Source organism: Artemia sp. Qi Xiang Cuo, chromosome 14 (assembly GCF_049724085.1).
Source record: "Artemia sp. Qi Xiang Cuo chromosome 14, ASM4972408v1, whole genome shotgun sequence".
Lineage (NCBI taxonomy): Eukaryota > Metazoa > Arthropoda > Branchiopoda > Anostraca > Artemiidae > Artemia > Artemia sp. Qi Xiang Cuo.
Window position 1 is genome coordinate 24,495,056 of NC_142807.1, and position 21,013 is coordinate 24,516,068.

The 21,013-nt window shown below is 37.1% G+C and overlaps 1 long non-coding RNA gene and 1 other non-coding gene across 2 annotated transcripts in view; both read left to right on the forward strand.

Annotated features, from left to right (window-relative positions):
- The first annotated feature begins 10,250 nt into the window (after window positions 1–10,250).
- The window catches only part of LOC148944291 (uncharacterized), a 66,385-nt gene continuing 55,622 nt past the window's right edge, over window positions 10,251–21,013 (forward strand). Inside the window, exons 1-2 of the long non-coding RNA XR_016142829.1 lie at window positions 10,251–10,283; window positions 14,453–14,678. This is a non-coding gene — a long non-coding RNA (uncharacterized LOC148944291). The remainder of the gene's footprint in view (window positions 10,284–14,452; window positions 14,679–21,013) is intronic.
- TRNAI-UAU (transfer RNA isoleucine (anticodon UAU)) lies at window positions 10,706–10,794 on the forward strand. The gene is given in 2 exon segments: window positions 10,706–10,743; window positions 10,759–10,794. It is a non-coding gene; the product is annotated as a tRNA-Ile (tRNA).

The following is a 21,013-nucleotide window of genomic DNA, read 5'->3' on the forward strand; positions in this document are numbered from 1 at the left end:
ATTGACAAAGTCATTTTCATAAAAAATTTATATTTTATATCTTTTCGGGTTTTTTTTTCTATACGAATCCATAGTTTGGCATAATTGTGAGGGTTTGACATGCCCAATATTCCTAAGGACATAGTTGCTGGACCGTTCTCCTATGCTGAACAAACCCTTGTCTCAAAATCTTGACTAGATGTGTTTGGGAAATAAATGGACTTGAGAGAAGGGCTGATTGCCTTCCGATCTCTTTTTACTCTCAGAAACGACACCAAAACTTTTGATTTTAAATCAAATTAACTCCTTAAAATGTTTCAATGATATTTCTAGCTATTATAGAGTGGTGCTGCCTACGATATTGCTTATATGCCTTTTTGAAAACCTGCATGTATACAGTTTTTTCGTTTAATCGGAACGTCCCCTAAACACTTCCTATAAGTTTCATCTTAATACTCTAAGCGTCATTAATTACAGTAACTATAGTTGTAGTACCAAAAGTATACACATAGTGCTTTCTGGCTAGTTCAAAATCCCCCACAGCTTACTCTTAAAGATCTAACTTAATAATATAAATTGTTCTCGTAATATTGCTTTGTCACCTTTTTGAAAGATCACATGCTCATAGTTTATTTTGATTTAGTTGAACGTTATTATATTTGATTACTGAAGATATTGTTATATTCTCTTTGGACTATTGGCTACAAAATGGCTGTCTCACAATTTCGATCGAATATGTTTGTGGAAAAGAAGATACCAGGGAGACGATGGGGGGGGGGCTATTTTCGCTCCATCCTACTTGGCTCTTAAAATGAAACTAGAAGTATGCATTTCCAATCAAATGAGCCTCTTCTAAAGTTCACAAGACCAGCTCTTCATAAAAACCGTACGCCCCCCCCGGGGGGCATAACTTAAAACCCTTATCCCCATACTTTGAGAGGTTGTGTCACCCCCAAAGGCCGTGTTATGAGATGGTTGGACTATTTTTGAACAAGTGGCTATCTTAAAGTTTATATCGGATGCATTGGGGGAAATATGACGTGGGGGGGTATAGCTGCCCTCCTAAAAATTTGACTCTTAAAAATGGCTCTTCAAATTCCAATTTCCACTCCAATGAGCCCCCCTCCAAAGTGTATATGACCACCGATTCCATAAGAACCCTAAATTCGCCCGGGACATACCTTGCAACTCTTTCCCTGAGGACTGTGAGGGGTTCTTATCCTCAAAGACATAATTTCTGGACTTTTAAACTACGTCAAACAAAATAACCATCTAGAAATTTTGACTAGAATTGTTTGGGGAAATTATGGGCGTGGGGGGTTGCCCTCCAATCACTTTTGACTATTAAAGAAGGTACTAGCCCTTTCAATTACCAACCGACTGAGCCCTTTTCGAAGTTTCTACGACAACAAATGGCCATCTTAAAATTTCTATCAGATGCGTTTCTGAAAAATGCGACCTGTGTGTGGGGGGGGGGGCTATTTAACTTCTGATCACGTTGACTCTTAAAAAGAGCACTATAACTTCTGATTACCAATCCAATGAGCCCTCTTTGAAGTTTATAAGACCACTATTTCTAGTAAAACCTTATATGCCCCGGGGCGTAACTTACAACCCTTGACCTACGGGCTATATCGGGGGGGGGAGTTATCCTCAAAGACATAATTTCTGAACCTTTCAACTACGTTGAACAAAATGACTATCTCAAAAATCATGATTGAATGTGTTTGGGAGAATGATTGGTGTATGCGGGGGGGGGGGGATGGATGACCTCCAATCACTTTTGATTGTTAAAAAGGCCAGTAGAACTTCTGATTACCAAACAAATGAACCCCCTTCCTATAAACGAAAACCTTATATCCCCACACGACATAACTTATAACCCTTGCTCTGAGGGTTGTGGAGAGGGGTGGAGGTCATTCTCAAAGTCATAATTTCCAGACCTTGAAACTATACTGAACAAAATGGCTATCTCAAAATTTTGATTGGATGTGTTTGGGGAAGTGATTGACGTGGGGGAGGGGGAGCTGGCTGCCCTCCATCAGCTCTTTTGAAGTTCCTATGACATTTCTTTCTTTAAGAAGTGCCCTGGTCTAAAAAAAAATAAAACAATATATTGTGCCCATATTGCTCTTTACTTAGGCAGCGCTATTGCGCTGCCCATGATATTTTGTCTTGAGATTTCAATTATGCAGCACCTGAAGTGCTAATTAGACCAGGTAGGCCCCCGTAAAATTCAGTCTATGGGCGCCCATGTCCCCTTATACCTCGTTTCCCTTTTTCCTAGATTTATTCACCACATATTGGTATCATCCCAGTTGCATCACTTGGCAGCACTAAAGAAGCCACTAGATGTCTTTTCCAATTCTCGTCAATTTCGAAGGAAGAATAGGATTCAACAACTTTATTAAATTAATTCATGCCAGCTTGATGACCGGTTACAAACAAAGCACAAATATGCTTGCAAAATCCCAACCAGTACACAATTACTAAATTATACAACTAACCAAATCGTCACTGAAATAAGCAAAAATACAGAACAATAAAAAAAAGGATAATAGAAATAATTACTGAATAATGAATATAATTACTGAATAATAAAAATTAAAAAAAAACATAAAACGGATATATTAATTACAGGACAATTACTTAAATTATCCTTTCTCGTCATCAAGCCCCACACTCACCAGCCACCCGCAAGAAGATGCTTCTTTAACGGGTTTTTAAATTTCGGCACACTTTCCGCTTCCCGAAATGAGTTTAGAAAGGTATTTCAGACCACCGGCCCCGTGTGCCTTGCCACATGGATTGAACGAACCGTACTTCTTGGATCACTTACCAGGTCTTCAGCATTTTTTGTAGTATACCCGTGATAAAATGAATTAAAACGAAAAAAAAATATATATAAAAATCAGGCGCAAAACCATTCAAACTCTAAAACACAAAAATACCAATATAAAAATCTCTAATCTGACCAACATACAAAATCCTAAGTTTCCTAAAAATCGACTCTGTACTTAAAACTTATGTATCATACTTACCAATTAGCCTCATTGCTTTATTTTGCTGAATCTGCTCTCGTTTAAAATTGCACGTAAAATTACTAGCCCAAATCATACATCCATAATTTATATACGGCGCAATCAAAGACTTATATAAAAGAAGTAAAATATGGAAAGGTAAAAAATATTGAAAACGTCTTAAAATCCCAAGGCCACGCGCTACCATACACGCAACCACATCAGCGTGTCTTCTCCAGCTGAGGTTCTAATCAAGAATAAATCTTAGGTGCCGCACTTCCTTAACCCGCTTTAGTAAAGAACCAATTATTTCTATTTCACTCGGAAGATTTGGACATACACCAGTCTGATTAAACAGAATATAATAACTCTTTGCCGCGTTAATGCTAAGTAAGCTAGTGCCTATAAACTCACTCAAGCCTTGCAGAGCTCTGTTAGATTTCTGAACCAATTCTTCAAGAGTCTTCGCTGCCACAACAAGTGTTGTACTATCGGTGAAAGATGTTATAGATGCACCAGGAATATAAAACCGCATACTGTCCACATACACTGCAAACCCCATTTTTGGCTAATTAATTTGCTAATGTCTTTTGACTTTTCAAGAATATATGAGAATATAATCTTGCTTCTCGGGTCGTATATCAGGAAACTGTAGTTCATTTTGCTCTGATCAATAGTCTAAGGACTTAGGTTAGGATTTTATTAAAATCTTCTGTTGGGGGACTAGGCCTGTTCATCCCCCGGAAAATTTTCCAAGTGAAAAATTTCTCATCCCCAAGAAACTCTCCCTTCGAAAAATCTCCCCTCCTTCATGTAAAAGTCCCCTGGAAAATCTCCACCATAAAGTTTTCCCCCATATGCCACACTGAGCAGCCAAATGAAAAGTATGAGAAATAAAAATAATAAAGAAAAGAAGAAACTTGGGAATATTCACATATTTTCCGAAACATAGGTAGAATATATGGTGTATAATATCCCACGGAATTTATTTTTACATGCTGTTTCTTTTTATTCTTTTTTTCGTGTTTTTGGGAGTTGAGTTATCATCGCAGGTTAAGATAAAGGCTAAAGAAAGTAACCTGAAAATTTGAAATTAGTGACAACTGTAGAAGGCTTGCCCTCTGATCGAAGTGCATAGAGATAGCAGGCTGGGGCTAAGAACTACGAATAATTACTTTCCGTAGACTTGGTCTGGTACCAACAACTATAGTAGGTACAGGATACTACTTCACCCCTCGTGATTGAGAACATATACACTAGGCGTGCATCAGAAGTTTTCCCGTTTGAAGTACCTTCAAGGCCCATATATTGTTTTTTTTAGTTTAATTTTAACAGCATGGGGTCAAACTCTAGGTCAGAACCAAGCAAATTTAAAATTGATAGAACTCCTGATTCCAAATAAGCTAGCAATAGTCTAAATAAAGAAAAAAAAAATTCAAAAAGTCATCAAACCCTATTAACAAAAAAGTGTTTAGCATAATACCAAATAAATTATCTATCTAGTAATATTTTAGGCGATAGCTCTCAAAAATGGCAAGGGGGTCTTCGGAAATCACGTTTCGGGATTTCCGAAGGGAAGAGAAATTTAAATCTACGCATTTTCGGCTTTGATTAGCGAGCATAAGATCTTAGTAATTTGAAATCACAGTTTAGAAACACGCCTCAAATTTTCTCTTTTACGTACAATTACTTCATTGAGAAGTCAAGCTCATTAACAATTAATATTTTTATGAACTTTAAGAATATCGTTTTTACTTTTTAAAACAATTGTATAAAATAATACAATGTCGCAGTATGAAAAGAGTTGAGTGAAATTTGTATCGAATTTTCCGCGTTAGTTTTCTTTTAATTGTTGAAGACAAAAACCTTGACAATATAATCATTTCCTATCATGAGTAGGCTCCGAAGGAAAAATCTAACTTAACGATAAAATAATGCCATCTGTCTTCACTAAACATTTTTGTCGTGATTTTTCGCTGGATGTCGTAGCAATCTTTTTATAGTCCTTGGTTCACATAAGTACTTTTCCTTTTTTTTTTTTTTTTTTTTTTTTTTTTTTTTTTTTTTTTTTTTAATCGTTTGGGCTTCAGGCAAAAATATATAAACATTCTCAGTGCATTTTTGAACTTAACAAATAATTTATAAAAGAACAAAAAACTTATTTCAACTTTGGAGAAAAAAGCTTAATTTGTTTATTTGGTAGAATTATGATACTGCTTGTTAATTTCAGTTCTGTTGTGTTCTGGATTATAAACAAGGAAACTGAATTGTCATTTTTTAGAAAAGGTTTCTAATGTGGTTTTGTGTATTAGATTCTAAAACGCAATTCATTTTTTTTTTTTTTTTTTTTTTTACTAGAGCTCATAGCGTTTGCGAAATAATTTTAAAGCTTTTTGTTTGACATCTTAAATGCTAATAAAAGACTTAAAAATATCATTTTGCTAAAGTCAGGAATATTAGAATAGAAACGACTACAATCTTACGATTCATTTTGCCAATGGCCCTGGTAAATGGTTTAAATTTCCAAGTTTATTGTTATAAAACTTCGAAGTATTTTTTCGGAAAAAATATGAGTGATGGGGAAAATCTGATTGTATTTCTAGAATTATCGCAGAAAAGTCTGTAAAAATCATCTACTTAGTTCCTTAACCAAAACAAAAGATCAGTTTTGCTATTTTTTATACAAATGATAGAGTATAATCAGAGAATTATTACAATTAAAACGCCTGAGGTGACTCGTAGCGTCAGCTACTCTCTAAATTTTGAAAAAAAGGGGAAGTCCTCATTTTTTGCACCCTTTATTTGCTTTGATGAAGCAAATGAGATTTAGTCCCATCTTTTAAAAAAAAATGTATAATCGAGAGGATCAAATATTAGCTAAGTGTGCTTCAGCATAAACTATGAGAAATGAAATATTTCGGTGCTCAATTATAAAGGGGTTCTCGGAATAGCGTTTGATTCAAATTGACAATAGTAACGTGACCACAACAATAACGCGTTGAACTCCTGATATTGCCCAAAGTCTAGTACATTTTAGACCATGAATAAGTTTTAAAAGAAAAAAATTCATCAGACAATGTTCCATTTCAAGAGAAATAATCTACACTTTAAAAAACAGATAAAGTTTAAGTTCTAATGTTTGGCCTAATGTAAAATTGATACATTGGGACTTCAGAAAATTTACCTCAGTTTTCCCGAATCTTCCCATATTTTAGCCGGATTTTCCGGCATTTTATTGGAAAAGCTTCGGTAGGTTTCTCGAAAAAAGATCCAATTCATCTCTAGGGTGTTACTGCAGTAGATTCCCAAGAAATCATCAAGGTCAGCTGTATGACCATTTTGACTGGCGACCATTCGCCACACTAGTTTTATTGATTCATCCTACAGATCTTCTTGGTATGGGAGGTGGAGAGGGTTTAGCAGCTCCTCTCAACCTGATATACCTCCCTTGTACGGTGTGCGTGTAACTGAACCACCGTTTAACTGAACCGCCGCGCAACTGAACCCCCGTATAACCGAACCCCCGTGCACCTGAACCCTCGTGTAACTGAACCACCGGGCAACTGAACCCCATGTAACTAAACCCCCGTATAACTGAACCCTCGGGCAACTGAACCACCGTATAACTGAACCACCGTAAAACTGAACCACCGTGCAAGTGAACCACCGTGCAACTGAACCATCGTGCAACTGAACCACTGCACCGAAGCAGGTAATTAATCTTTTTCAAACCAAACGGTAAACAACTACGAGCGCAGAAAATACCACAAAATGAAAACAACAAAATAACAAAGTGGTAAAAAAAATTACAGTGTGTAGACGGTGAGAGCCGCCGTTTACACCCCCCCCCCCCCGCAAAAAACATCCCTTAAAGAAAACACCCCGCGGAAAATAATACCTCACGGAAAATACCCCCTCCCAGAAAATACCTACCCGTGGAAAATCTCCCCCCCCCCCCAAAAAAAAAAAATACCTCTTGCGGTTGGTAATCATTTTCGGCTTATAAAAAAAGACAAGAAATGCCTGGGGATTATCAAACAGTTTCTTCCTCCATCCTCCTGTCGTCTCTCCCTTAGAGCTAATTCTGTATTTATTTGATGGCTCAGTGAGAGCTGAGATGTTTTGGCATCAAAATGCACACTTTGAGATATCTCCCTCTCTTCCTAGCTACAAAACAATCAGATAGTCCCATTGCAGAAGTTTCAGTTGTTTTTTAAGTTTTGTTTTTATTTGTCTATTGCGTACAGATATTATTTGTCATTGGGAAACATACGGAAATTTTTTGTGTGGGGGTTTTCTGTAGGATATGTCATGAGAAGAAAGAATTTGCACGGAGGGGGGGGGAAGACTTACACATAAATTCCTATTTTCCACTTCCCTTGGAACTTCTCAATTAAACTAAAAAAAACACGACTCAAAGAAGATTTTTAAATTTTGAAAACCATAATTTCCGCGAGGGGGTTATTTTCCAGGTGATGAGGTTTCCGTCGGTGGAGGAGGGGAAATTTTCCGCGGGGGAAGGGGGTAAACGCTTAGACCCGCAGAAAGGGACAGGGTGAAGGGAACCCAAATTAACAGACATCAAAAAAAGAAATAAATCTGGATTTAAGAGTTTATGACGTCCGATCTGTTTTTGTGACAACATAAGAGAGCATTTTTATAAATCGTCTTGAGAGTAATTTATATAAAGACTTAAAAAAGCAAACAATCCCAACAAGGTTGAACATGTAAAGATTCTAACTTGTGTTTTACCCAATGTAAGTACGATGGTTGTTTTGCCCGAGGGTTCAGTTGCACGGTGGTTCAGTTGCATGGTGGTTAAGTTGCATGGTGGTTCAGTTGCACGGTGGTACAGTTGCACGGGGGTTCAGTTGTACGGTGGTTCACATGCACGGGGGTTCAGTTACATGGGGGTTCAGTTACACGGGGGTTTAGTTGAATGGGGTTGAGTTGCACGGGGGTTGAGTTAAAGGTGGTTCAGTTGCATGAGGGTTCAGTAGCACGATGGTTCAGTTGCACGGGGGTTCAGTTGTACAAGGGTTCAGTTGCACGGTTGTTCAATTGCACCGTGGTTCAATTGTACGGTGGTTCAGTTGTACGGTGGTTCAGTCACACGGTGGTTCAGTTGCACGGTGGTTCAGTTACAGGGGTTCAGTTGCTAGGGGTTCAGTTACACGGTGGTTCAGTTACAATGGAACCTCCTTGTACACATGTTTTGGTTAGCCTTGGGATCGATTCCTATTAATGGTAGTTCTTATAGTAAATGATCAATTAAACATTTCTTTATACACATAAAAAAATCATTTGCCTTTAAACTACAGAAGAAAAAAATTCAAATGTTATAGGCTATTTACGTCATTGTTTTATAACCCTAATCATTCAAGATTTTCTTTGATAGCAAAGTTAAAAAAAAATTACGCTAAAACATTATCTAAAACAGTTCCGTATTATCTCCAGATTTTAGACTGAACACAGTGCCAAAAAATTTTCAGTTCTGTAACATGGGTCAGAAATATCTTAGAACATACGCATCAATTAAAAAAAAGGATACACAGGGCTAATTCATTTGAAAAGTTTATGCAGTAAGATAGAAAATAATATTTGTAAATGTAGGTCAATATGCACATTACAATCATAGTATTTCAAACATTTCTTTCTAACAAACTGTAAGTAAGGAGGAAGTAAGTAAGGCCCAGTAATAACCGAAACTCTAAACAAAAGGAATTTTGATACCAATAAATATATCAAAAGAATCGGCTTATTATGCTGATGTCAAATATATAAGTAAAAGTCATTAAGTTTAGTCTTACTAATCAAAGGCTACGAGCCTGAGAAAATTTGCCTAATTTTCGAAAAAAGGGAAAACACCCCCAAAATGTCATAGAATCTTAATGGAAATCACACCGTCAGATTCAGCGTATCAGAGGACTCTACTGTAGAAGTTTTATGTTCCTATTTGCAAAAACGTGGAATTTGTATTTTTTGCTAGAAGAAATATCCCGGATGCGTGTTTATTTTTTTTCTTCAGGGGTGATCGGATCAATCCAGTGGTCCTAGAAGATCGGAAGAGGGCTCATTCAAACGGAAATTGAAAGTTCTAGTGCCCTTTTTAAGTAGCCAAAAAGATTGGAGGGCAACTAGGCCCCCTTTTCTCAACGCCACTTTTTTCTCAAAATCGTCCGATCGGAATTTTGAGACAGCCTTTTCGTCCAGCATAGTTAAGAGACCGAATAATTATGCCTTTGCAGATATCATAACCCCTCACAGCCCCAGGGGAAAGGTCTTCAAGTTACAAAATTTCCCCATCGTTTGAGCAAAGTAGGCCTATATGTTATTGAGAAGTAGGCATACATTTTCTGGGTGGGGGGAAGTAGGGAAGTAGGCATAAATTTTCTCCTGGTGCGATTTTCCACGGGGATAGTTTTCCAAGGGAGGGAAGTTTTCAGGGTAAATTTCAGGAAAAATTTTACTCTGGGGGATTTGTCAGAATTCCGTTTCTTTGCCGGCTCAATTCTATGCGTGGAGATGTTAAGGATAATTTCCAGGTCCGATTTCCTGGCATTATTTAAAAAACGATCAAAAATTAGATTAAAAAAAACAAGTTTTTTCAACTGACAGTAAGGAGCAGCATTAAAACTTAAAATGAACAGAAATTATTACGTATATTGGGGGGATTGCTCCTCCTCAACACCTCGCTCTTTGCGCTAAAGTTTGGATTCTGTCCCAATTCTTTAAGAGCAACTCCCGAAACACTATGTTGGTTTAACTAGAACAATAACAAGCAGTTTTGAAAACACTTAAAAACTTTAGCGTAAAGAGGGAGGTGTTGAGAAGGAGCAACACCCTCCTATACGTAATAATTTCTGTTAGTTTAAAATTTAAAGTTGCTCCTTACTTTCAGCTGATTTTTTTTAATCAACATAATGAAAACATTTATTATCACTAATATTACTATTAGCAACTCCCTAGAGCACCAAATCACCATAAGCCAACACAGCTGTGCACACTCTAATTTCATCAACCTCAAAGCTTCACTTCTTACCCCTTCCATAAAGTTCCAATTTCTTTCAAATCCTTCCTTGTAACCTCTTGCTACCCTGTTCGGGGATGACTTGTTTTCCGCTTGGCACCTTTATGGGTGGCAAAAAACACCATCTTTGGCAATCTGTCATCCTTCATCCATAAAACCTAGCCTAGCTGTGCTTAACCTATATTATAGCCCTAGAAAGTGGGATCAAACTACGTTTTCCGAACAGCTTGCCTAATGTGCGGTCAGTCAAGCAAGTAGGTAGACATTCCTTACAAGTATAATTAGAGATGTCTCTTTTCTCGACAAATCACTTTTCCTAGATGGCTTTCTATACACTATCCAGGACAACCTGAAATCATTTTATCTAGTTTATGTTCTCTAAAACTAGCTTTGTTTGGTTTTCAGGATTCACCTTGTATTTTTACCGTATTTACTTGTTTAAATTGGCTTAAAAAGTGTTTGAGCTTGGGAATAACTAAAAAGAAAGCTCATGCTACACATCAGGCCTACATTACAGTTACTGGTCTTAGGGGAAAGAGTTGCAGACTTGCTAAGGTAGAAGTTCTTAAGAAACAGCCATGATTTCATAAAGTTAAATTATGAGGTCTTCTTCCTCCTACACGTTCATTAACGAGGAGATATCATCAAATGTTTTTGAATACGAATTTCATCCTAAGCTCCAGTGGCGCAATTGGTTAGCGCACGGTACTTATAAGACAGTACAAAGTAATGCCGGGGTTGTGAGTTCGAGCCTCACCTGGAGCAACTTTTTTTGTAATATTTATTTTGCTGTTTTTTGTTTTTTTATGCTGTTTTTATTTACCTAATGAAGCATATCTAGCCAAACATCTAAAATTAAGTTTTAAATCAATTAAAATTGAAACGAATCATAAATACTACCCTACAATTGTCGTAAAAAATTGTGCCTCCAGAAAAAAATTTGCAGGATTGTCCCCCTCCCCCACAGGAATATTACGGTTAGCCTTGACTGCAAGGCTAACGTTTTAATCGCTTTATATTGTTGTTATAACGCTTTAATCTTCAAAGAGATACCTTACTATTTGGGGGCAATGATTGGTTGATATAGAAAGAGATATAAAGGCTTAATTTGAATGGGTTGTTTCATCCGACACTTATATAGAAGGGAGTATTGGAGGATAGGGGGTCGAGTTGATATTACATTTTGACTTAGGGGAGGGGGGGGAGTAAACCGGACGATACTATGTGTATCCCGGTCTTCGAAATAGCCTATCAGCAATATCTCGTGAACGGCATGGGGAAGGAGTTGAAATTTTCAGGTACTATTGATGAAAGGAAGGGTGGAGTGCTAAAGAAACTCAAATATAGTGCTTAGAGAGGCAGAGCTGTTCAAAGGGAGCCTACCAGGGCAAACTGCCCCCGGCACCATGGCTGGGGGGATTGTGCTTACTTTTATCTAATTTTTCATTTTCATTCGTTTTTTTTTGCTTATAGTTGAGTCGGGAGGGAGTGCTGTAATTGATTTTCCCCGGACACCATCAGCCCTAGGAACAGTTCTTAGGGGAGAGGGAACAGGCTAAGCAATTTTTGTCTCTGATCCAGATAAAAATAACATTTTGCACTATAAAATCCTATGGTAAGTATAACTGTGCACACTTACGTTGTGATATAAATCAAAAGACGCCTGTGTTGCCAGTTTGTCTATCTCAGGAACAGCACAGGGTATTAAGTTGAAACTTTGAGAGAATACTGAGGGAGGGTGAGTGGACGTTGGGTTATTACTTGGGGGAAAAGACACCATATGTATATAGGTAATTGAAATAGTATGTCTGCAACATTTAGGGAACGGTTTTGGCGTGAAGTTAACAATTTCAGGTGCTTAGGGGGATATAAAGGGAAAGGGCAATGCAAATTCAAGTTTATTGCTGGGAGGATGGGAAAAGATTAGACAAAGTTAAAAGTGAAATATTATATGACATTGTTTCTGCTCGTCTTTGGCATTAATATAGCTTTTTATTGGTCTTTGAAAATCTTTTGTGGGAAATATATTTGAGATTATTAATTAAAAAGACGCATTTTTTAAGACGATGGAATTTCCTCGCTCTGAAAAATAATACTTAGAATACTGCTAGTTGTTAACTAAAATTTGAACAGTAGTTATTTTGATTTGTAAAAATAGAAATTAAAGAACGAGAAAATTGGAATTATGACCAACCATTGACCATCTAATGTCATTTAAATTAGGCCTGACAGACTAATTTATATAATTGCTAGATCTCCTACCATTGATGCCTAAGAAAGAGTGAAAAAGAAATTTCAAAGTCGGTTTGTGAAACTTGTCTCAAACGTGTAGGATTTTCCAATCTCTGCAATTTGAAATTAAAAGAAGGAAATTTTATGCTCATTAAGTATCGACTTAAATAGCTAATAAAGCTGCTGAAAGAATGCCAAATCCTTGCAATTACAACCAACCTGGAACTCAAATAGTTATGTATCAAACAACAGACAAATAAATTATTTTTAATATTAAGCGACTAGCTGATCTTACAAAATATATAAGATAATCACATCAGAGCTTACACATCAGCTTGAGAAGCATTGCCGAGAAGCTGTTTATATGTCATATACTCCATCAAAGTTATAATCTTTCACTGAGCCTGTGGGAGTTTTCAATGTCCAATGGTCAAAAACATATGCATGCGAATAAACTGTTTTCAATTTGAAAATCACTTCGCTTGCTCAATCTGGCTTTGAAACCAAAAAGAAATGCGGTATGTTCTCTTTGACATTCATCAACGATACAGTCCCATATATTATATATTTCAAAATTTTCTTTCATATTTGTTATTTGGGATAGTATACAGAAAGAGAATTTGCCTTTAAAAGAACAAATAATACTGTGAGCAGTAAAGCTCGTGTTGAAAGTTTTATATTCTTTGCAGCAGATTTCCTCTCTGTAAGCTGATTGTTCATAGTTGAAGCTGAGTTGATATTTGGCAGCGAAGTAGCAGTCGACGTATTCCCATTTTCTCCTTTAAGTTCCTGAGAGATTGCTTTCGATTTAAAACACAATTGATCATTGTGTTCTGTTTGATCCTTATCTTCATTTCCATCCACCAGCATCTTCTTGGATAGAACTACTAGGAGACCATCTGGGTCTGTAAGGAAATCTTTTGAAATTGTAGGTGTGTTATTTGAGATTCTGGATAACTTTGAGCTAAGTATTCGAACGGATACAGATGGCAAGCTATTATTTTTATCCTCTATTGTGTCTTTGGCTTGAATACTTGTTGAATAAATTCCTAAAATTAAATGAGCCAATAGAAGCAAGTACATCTCTCGATTTTTCATTGTGAGCACCTGAAAATGTAAGAATATTAGCTGGTCCTTTATGTTCTTGTGATGTTATCATCCAGTATAAGCATAAAATCAGCCAGTGTTTTGAATTCAAACAAGAGTAAACACAGCAGCATTGTAACGACCAATAAATGTCCCAAAAATTGTTTGTTATGTTTTTCTCTCCTACTTCGCCTAGAAGGAATGGCTTAATTGATCGGAAATTAAAGCTTCTAGTTCTCTTAAAAAGGCCGGAAGCAACTAGAGGGTAAACAGATTACTCCCATGGCTTTTTTGCCTCTAGGCAACCTCTGTATCCCCCCATGGCATTGAACCAAAATTATGAGGCAACCATTTGAATCAGGATGATAGAAAGATACAAAAATTTTTTCCTTGGGGAGAAAAATGTACCTACACGTCCAGTAGATACAAAAGAAATGGATATCAAACATTTTGATCATATTTACACCAAATATTAGGAGCATTTAGACCCACATTCATATAGATGAATATGGTCTAACAACCGATTCTGGCTTAAATTGTTTTTATATAAACTTTATTATTATTCTGATGAAATAAAAGGCGAATTAAATTGTACAAGTTTCTAACCATTCGTCCCTTAAAGCGGCTGTAGTATTTACCGTGACAAAATGGAACTCGTCGGAAAAATGGAAGTTTCCTAGCGCATCAGAAACAGAAATAATCCCAAACACAGATATAATCCCAAAAGCAGAAAATGGTAGTTGGAGTTACAATCACTCTAGAATTGTCAATCCCTCAAAATTTCCAAAATGATAATTCTTATGAACAGATGTTTTCACAAGAAAAATGATGTCATAAATTGTATCACCTCAAGGACTATAAATCAACGTTGAAAAATAATTCTACTTATATTGGTTCAAAGGTTAACATTAACGATTAGAGAGCTATTAAAGTTTATGAGGTATATATGATATTATTACCTTGCTCAGTCCTACTCTCAGAAAATGAACATGCTCAGCCTAAACTAAGAATAGAAATGGTTTGTGACAGTTGACGACAGTATTTTTGGAACCGTGGGAAAATCCCCCCTCTTTGGTTCTTCGAATTTTGATTTTATTTTTTTAAGGAAACATTCTGCGCTTCAACTTTGATTTGAAACTGATGCCTGGCTGCTCGCTGGCTAAAACAGAGCGTTTTGTTCGAAAACAGAAGCATGGCTCGAGGAAACAAAAGATTGGCAAAACAACTACAAATAGTCTTCTCCGAAATAGACTATAAAACTCCTTGTTTGCTCGCACTCCGTATTTTCTTGCTCAAGACATTCGAGAGCCTTCTTTTTTGGCCCAAGGCAAGTACGTAACTTTCTAAAATGTAATATGAAACCATCGATCTGGCCCAAGGCACTTTATGGTTGATTTGTGTCATTGAATATTAAAAAAAAAACGAGTTAATAAACGAGTTTTTAAAACGGAAGTAAAGAGCGACATTAAAAGTTAAAACGGAAAGGAATTACTCTGTATGTGAGGAGGGCTACCTCTTTTCCTCAACCCCCTGCTCTTTACACTAAAGTCTTATGGTATCATGCTTAAAGGATTTATGAATGCTGCTTCTCATTTTGCTGCTTTATAAAACTGTTCGCAGAGACTGAGCGATATACCCACCTGATACAAAGCAGTATCATGATGCAAAACAGCTTTCTAAAATATACAAAATCTGTCTCTTTATCAAACAGTTCGTGGTAACGAGCTGTAAGTAAGGAGCGACCCGGCTAAATAGTAATCGAAACTATAAAAAACGGAATTTGGATACCAATAGATACATCAAAAGAATCGGATTTTTATGCTGATTTCAAATATATATAAGTTTCATCAAGTTTAGAGAAAATTTGTCTCATTTTCGGAAAAAGGAAAAAACATCCCCTAAAAGTCATAGAATCTTAATGAAAATTACACCATCAGATTGAGCGTATCAGACAACCCTACTATAGGAGTTTCAAGCTCCTATCTGAGGAATTTTGTATTTTTTTACCAGAAGAAAGATCACGAATTCGTGTTTATTTGTTTTTTTGTTTTATTTTGTTTTTATTTTTTTCCCATGGGTGATCGTATCGACCCAGTAGTCCTAGAATATCGCAAGAAGTCTCATTCGAACGGAAATTACAACATTGGAGGGTAACTATGCCACCTCTCATGCTCATTTTCCCCCCAAATTCACCCGGTCAAAATTTTGAGATAGCCATTTTGTTCAACATAGTCGAAAAATCTAATAATTATGCCTTTGAGGATGACTTAATCGTCCACAGTCCCCGGGAGAAGGGCTGCAAGCTATGAACTTTGCCCATAGTTTACATATAGTATTTGTTATTGGGAAGTATACAGATGTTTTCAGGGGGTTTTTTTCTGGTGGGAGGGGGGGGGGTACGTGGGAGGATAGTTCCATGGAGGAATATTTCATGGGGAAGGGAATTTTTCATGAAGGGCGTGCCGGATTTTCCACCGTTGTTTAAAAAACGATCGGAAATTAAATAAAGAAATATTTTTTCAACTGAAAGTAAGGAGCAACATTAAAACCTAAAACGAACAGAAATTATTAAGTATATGAAGGGGTTTGCCCCCTCGTCAATACCTCGCTCTTTCCACAAATATTTTTTTAGTACTTTCAAAAGAGCTATTTCTTCTAATTATTAAATAAAAAAAACAAGTTTTTTTAACTGAATATAAGGAGCGACATTAAAATTTAAAACGAACAGAAATTATTCCGTATAAGAAAGCGCCTGTCCCCTCCTCAACGCCTCGCTCTTTACGCTAAAGTTTTTTATTGTTTTAAAAAGTAGAGTTGTGAGAAAGAGTCAACTTTAGCGTAAAGAGCGAGGTGTTGAGGAGGAGAAAGTCCCTTTCATATACGGAACAATTTCTGTTCGTTTTAAGTTTTAATGTCACTCCTTACTTTTATTTAAAAAAACTTGTTTTCTTTATTTAATTTCTGAACGTTTTTGAATTAATGCAGGTTTTGATTTTGGCTCACCGTACATGAATAATTAAAACAAAATTTGCATATTAATTTTACTTTTACTTGGTTAAATGACTTTCTCGAAACTTGTTTAATTTTATTTACGAACGTTTTTATTAGTAATAGATGTACGTAACTTACAAATTAACTTACGTAACGACCTTCTATATTCATATATTTTTAATACGTATATTAGGGGGTACGCCCCCTCGTCAATACCTCACTCTTACGCTAAAGTTCGAATTTTGTTCTAACTCTTTAAAAATGACCCCTTATTCACAAAGGCCTTTAATTAGAATAAATAGCTCTTAGGAAAGTACTAAACAATCTTTGGCTTAAAGAGCGAGGTATTGACTAAGGGGTGAACCCAATTATAAACGTAATATTTTCTGTTCGTTTTAAGTTTTGATGTTGTTCCTTACTTTCAGTTGAAAAACTTTTTTTTTCTTATTTAATTTCTAATCTTTTTTTAAATAATACTGAGAAATCTAGTGCCCCCTTCATGGAAAGATCCTCGCACATATCCCGCGGCCCACCCTCCTACTACCAGAAAAAATCCCCACTGAAAACATCTGTATACTTCCCAATAACCAATACTGTATGTTAATATTGTGTAAAGTTCCTAACTTTCAGCCCTTCCCCCGGAGACTTGGGGGGTTAAGTCATCCTAAAAGACATAGTTATCATATTTTCGACCATGTTGAACAAAACGGCTATCTCAAAATTTTGATCGGGTGACTTTGGGAAAAAAAATGAGCATGGGAGGGGGCCTAGTTGCCCTCCATTTTTTTGTCACTTAAAAAGAGCACTAGAAATTTTCAATTTTCGTTCCAATGAGCCCTCCCATGACGTTCTAGGACCACTGGATCGATACGATCAGCCCTGGGGAAAAAAAAACAACAAAAAACAAGTAAACACGCATCCGTGAGTATATACCAAGGTTCCATTTCTACGAGGCCCCCGTACCAAACATTTTTTTCTGTTAATTTTTGCAGGTCATTACACTCTTTGCCAGGGATACAATGAACTCTCCATGGCTTGGCAGACATGTTTTTTTTATTATGACATTGATTTTTTGTGTGTCAGTCGATTATAGAAAGTTGGTGGTTAGTCCAATATAATAACTTGATTGGTCGGCGATGGAGATAAATTAATTTACTTAGAGAATGAACGATATTAATTAGTGATTGATTGTATCAGTGGAGAAAAAAAGGATTAAACTGATTAACAGTTAAGGTAACCCCATAGTTTTCGTTACAAATGATATTAGTAAGAGAATTGAATTCAAAGATGACAAGTTTCTCTGACGTAGATTTCTAGTTCATGATACATGTCTTTTTAGCATTTGCAAAAAAAGGAATAATTAGTGATTGGAAAATTTTTTAATGCTTTTACAATCGGAGATGTTTTATTAACCTTTGCGAAAAAAAGGGGCAATGGGATTTGCTAATTGGAGAAAATGTCTTGACAAAAAGGGTTTAATTAGTGACTTGAAATTTTTTTAATGCTTTTAAAATCGGATTTGTTTTATTAACCTTTGCAAAAAAAAGGGGTAATGGGATTTTTGCGAAGTGGAGGAGATGCCATAAGTATGTACTGCATAATACACAAGTGATGTTTTGGAGCGTATTGTCAATTTAACTAGAAATGACTGAAAAGTGGTTTGAGGGAGATGGGTTGCATGGAGGATTGAGTTGCATGAGAGTTCAGTTAAAGGGGGTACAGTTACACGAAGGTTTAGTTAAATGGGGTCGAGTTGCATGAGGGTTCAGTAGCACGAGGGTTCAGTTGCATGGGGGTTCAGTTGTCCAGGGTATCGGTTATACAGGGGTTCACTTACATGGAGGGATTCAGTTGAACGGGGGGGGGGATTTGCGATTTGGACGAGATGGGATGAGAGTGGACTGTATAATACACAAGTGATGTTTTGGAGCGTAGTGTCAATTTAACGAGAAATGACTGAAAAGTGTTTTGAGGGAGATGGGTTGCATGGAGGGTTGAGGTGCATGAGAGTTCAGTTAAAGGGGGGTACAGTTACACGGAGGTTTAGTTAAATGGGGTTGAGTTGCATGGGAGTTCAATAGCACGAGGGTTCGGTTGCAGGGAATTCAGTTGGACAGGGTTTTGGTTATACAGGGGTTCACTTACATGGAGCGATTCAGTTGAACGAGGGGGGCGGGGGCGGGATTTGCGATTTGGAGATGGGGTGATAGTGTACTGTATAATACACAAGTGTTGTATTGGAGCGTATTGTCAATTTAACGAGAAATGACTGAAAAGTGTTTTGAGGGAGACGGGTTGCATGTTGCATGGGAGTTCAGTAGCACGAGGGTTCAGTTGCAGGGGTTCCAGTTGTACAGGGTTTTGGTTATACAGGGGTTCACTTACATGGAGCGATTCAGTTGAACGAGGGGGGGGGGATGTGCGATTGGGAGGAGATGGGATGATAGTGTACTGTATAATACACAAGTGATGTTTTGGAGCGTATTGTCAATTTAACGAGAAATGACTGAAAAGTGTTTTGAGGGAGATGGGTTGCATGGAGGGTTGAGTTGAAGGAGAGTTCAGTTAAAGGGGGGTACAGGTACACGAATTTTTAGTTCAATGGGGTCGAGTTGCATGAGGGTTAAGTAGCACGAGGGTTCAGTTGCTTGGGGGGTTCAGTTGTACAGGGTTTTGGTTATACAGGGGTTCACTTACATAGAGCGATTCAGTTGAACGAGGGGGGGGGATTTGCGATTTGGAGGAGATGTGATGATAGTGCACTGTATAATACACAAGGGCGGGTTTGGAACGTAGTGCCAATGTAAGGAGATATGACTGAACCGTATTTTTAGGGAGTTGGATGGCAGGGAGGGGTGAGGTGAATGAGAGTTTAGTTGACGGGAAGTTCATTTACACGACGGTTTAGTTACATGGGGTTGAGCTGCATGGGGGGTTCAGTAGCACGAGGGTTCAGTTGCATGGGGGGTTCAGAAGCTTGGGGTTCAGTTACATGGGGGGGGGAGGATTGTTACCTGATTTTTTATTCTAACTTAATTTGTAGGAATAGGACTTCATTCCATTGGCTAAATCAGTTTATTCATCTATAATGGTGAACAAAAAGACTATTAATTCTCCGTATTCTTCTTCTTCTTCTGATCATGCGCCCAGGCCTCCCATGCCTCCTTCTCACTCGGGGTCAATCGACGTCTTAATATCCGATAGAAGTTGCATATTCCACTCATTCTCCACACCTCGTAATATCAGTAGGTTTTTTTTTGTAGTTGTTTTCATTTTTGGTTTTTTTATCGTTTTTTTATAAATTCTTAATTGGTTTGGTGTTTTAAATTTCTAACTGACTAAAGATTTTTTTTTTTTTTTTTTTTTTTTTTTTGTTCTCGGTTTGTTTCTTTTTTTTTCACTTTTTTTTTTTTTAACTGGAAGGGGGGGTTAATTTTCACGGAGCTTGTTTTAAATGAGGGGTGAGGTCCACGAGAGTAATGCTTTGTTGTGGTTTAGCTTGTCACAGTTACTCTCTTTGGGATATTTGTGTTTCTTTGGGTTGTGTGTCTGTCTCTTTGGGCTCTGTTTCTCTTTGGGGTGTTTGAGTCTTTTTGATCTGTTTATGTTTCGTTTGGGTGTTTGAGTATTTTTGGTCTGTTTTTGTCTTTTTGGGGCGTTTGTGTCTGTTTTTCCTGTTTGGGTGTCTTTGGGGTGTTTATTTCATTTTGATCTCTGTGTCTTTCTTTTGGATGTTTGTGGATCTTAGGGACCGTGTGTGCTGTTGTGTTTCTTTGGGCTATGTGTGTCTCTTTGGGGTGTTTGTGTCATTTTGATCTGTGTGTCTTTCTTTTGGATGTTTGTGTCTCTTAGGGACCACTTTATAGGACGGGGGGTAAGTATTTAGTTTAAATAATTCCAGGAGGAATTGATTTTTGTGGGTGGTACGGAAAAATGGTACGTGTCAAATATTCGGGTAAACATTCGACTATAAATAAGGCTATTGCGTCTTTCTGAACTTTCTGTTGGAGGCGGGAGTAAGTATTTAGTTTAAATAATTCTAGGAGGAATTGAGTTTTGTGGATGGTATGGAAAAATGGTACTTGTTAAATATTCAGGTAAACATACGACTAAGAATGAGTTTTATGGATGGTATGGAAAAATGGTACTTGTTAAATATTCGGGTAAACATACGACTAAGAAACGCTTCACTATAAATAAGGCTATCGTTTTTTACAGAATTTTCTAGGGCGGGGGTAACTATTTAGTTTAAATAATTCTAGGAGGAATTGAGTTTTATGGATGGTATGGAAAAATGGTACTTGTTAAATATTCGGGTAAACATACGACTAAGAAACGTTTCACTATAAATAAGGGTCTCTTTGGAGGGTTTGAATCTTTTTGATATGTATGTGTCTGTATGGGCGTGTTTTTTCTCTTTTAGCGGGGTGGGTGTGTCTTTTGGGGTTGTGTGTCTATTCGGACTGGGTGTCTGTCTCTTTATCCTGTGTGTGTCTCTTTGGGCTGTGTGTGTCTCTTTAGGCTGTATGTAACTCTTTGGGCAGTTTGAATCTTTATGGCCTGTGTGTGCCTCTTTTGGCTGTTTGTGTCGTTTTGGGCTTTGTGTCTCTCTGTTGGATTTGTGCGTCTCTTGTCTCTTTGGGCTGTGTGTCTCTTTGAGCTGTTTGAGTCTTTT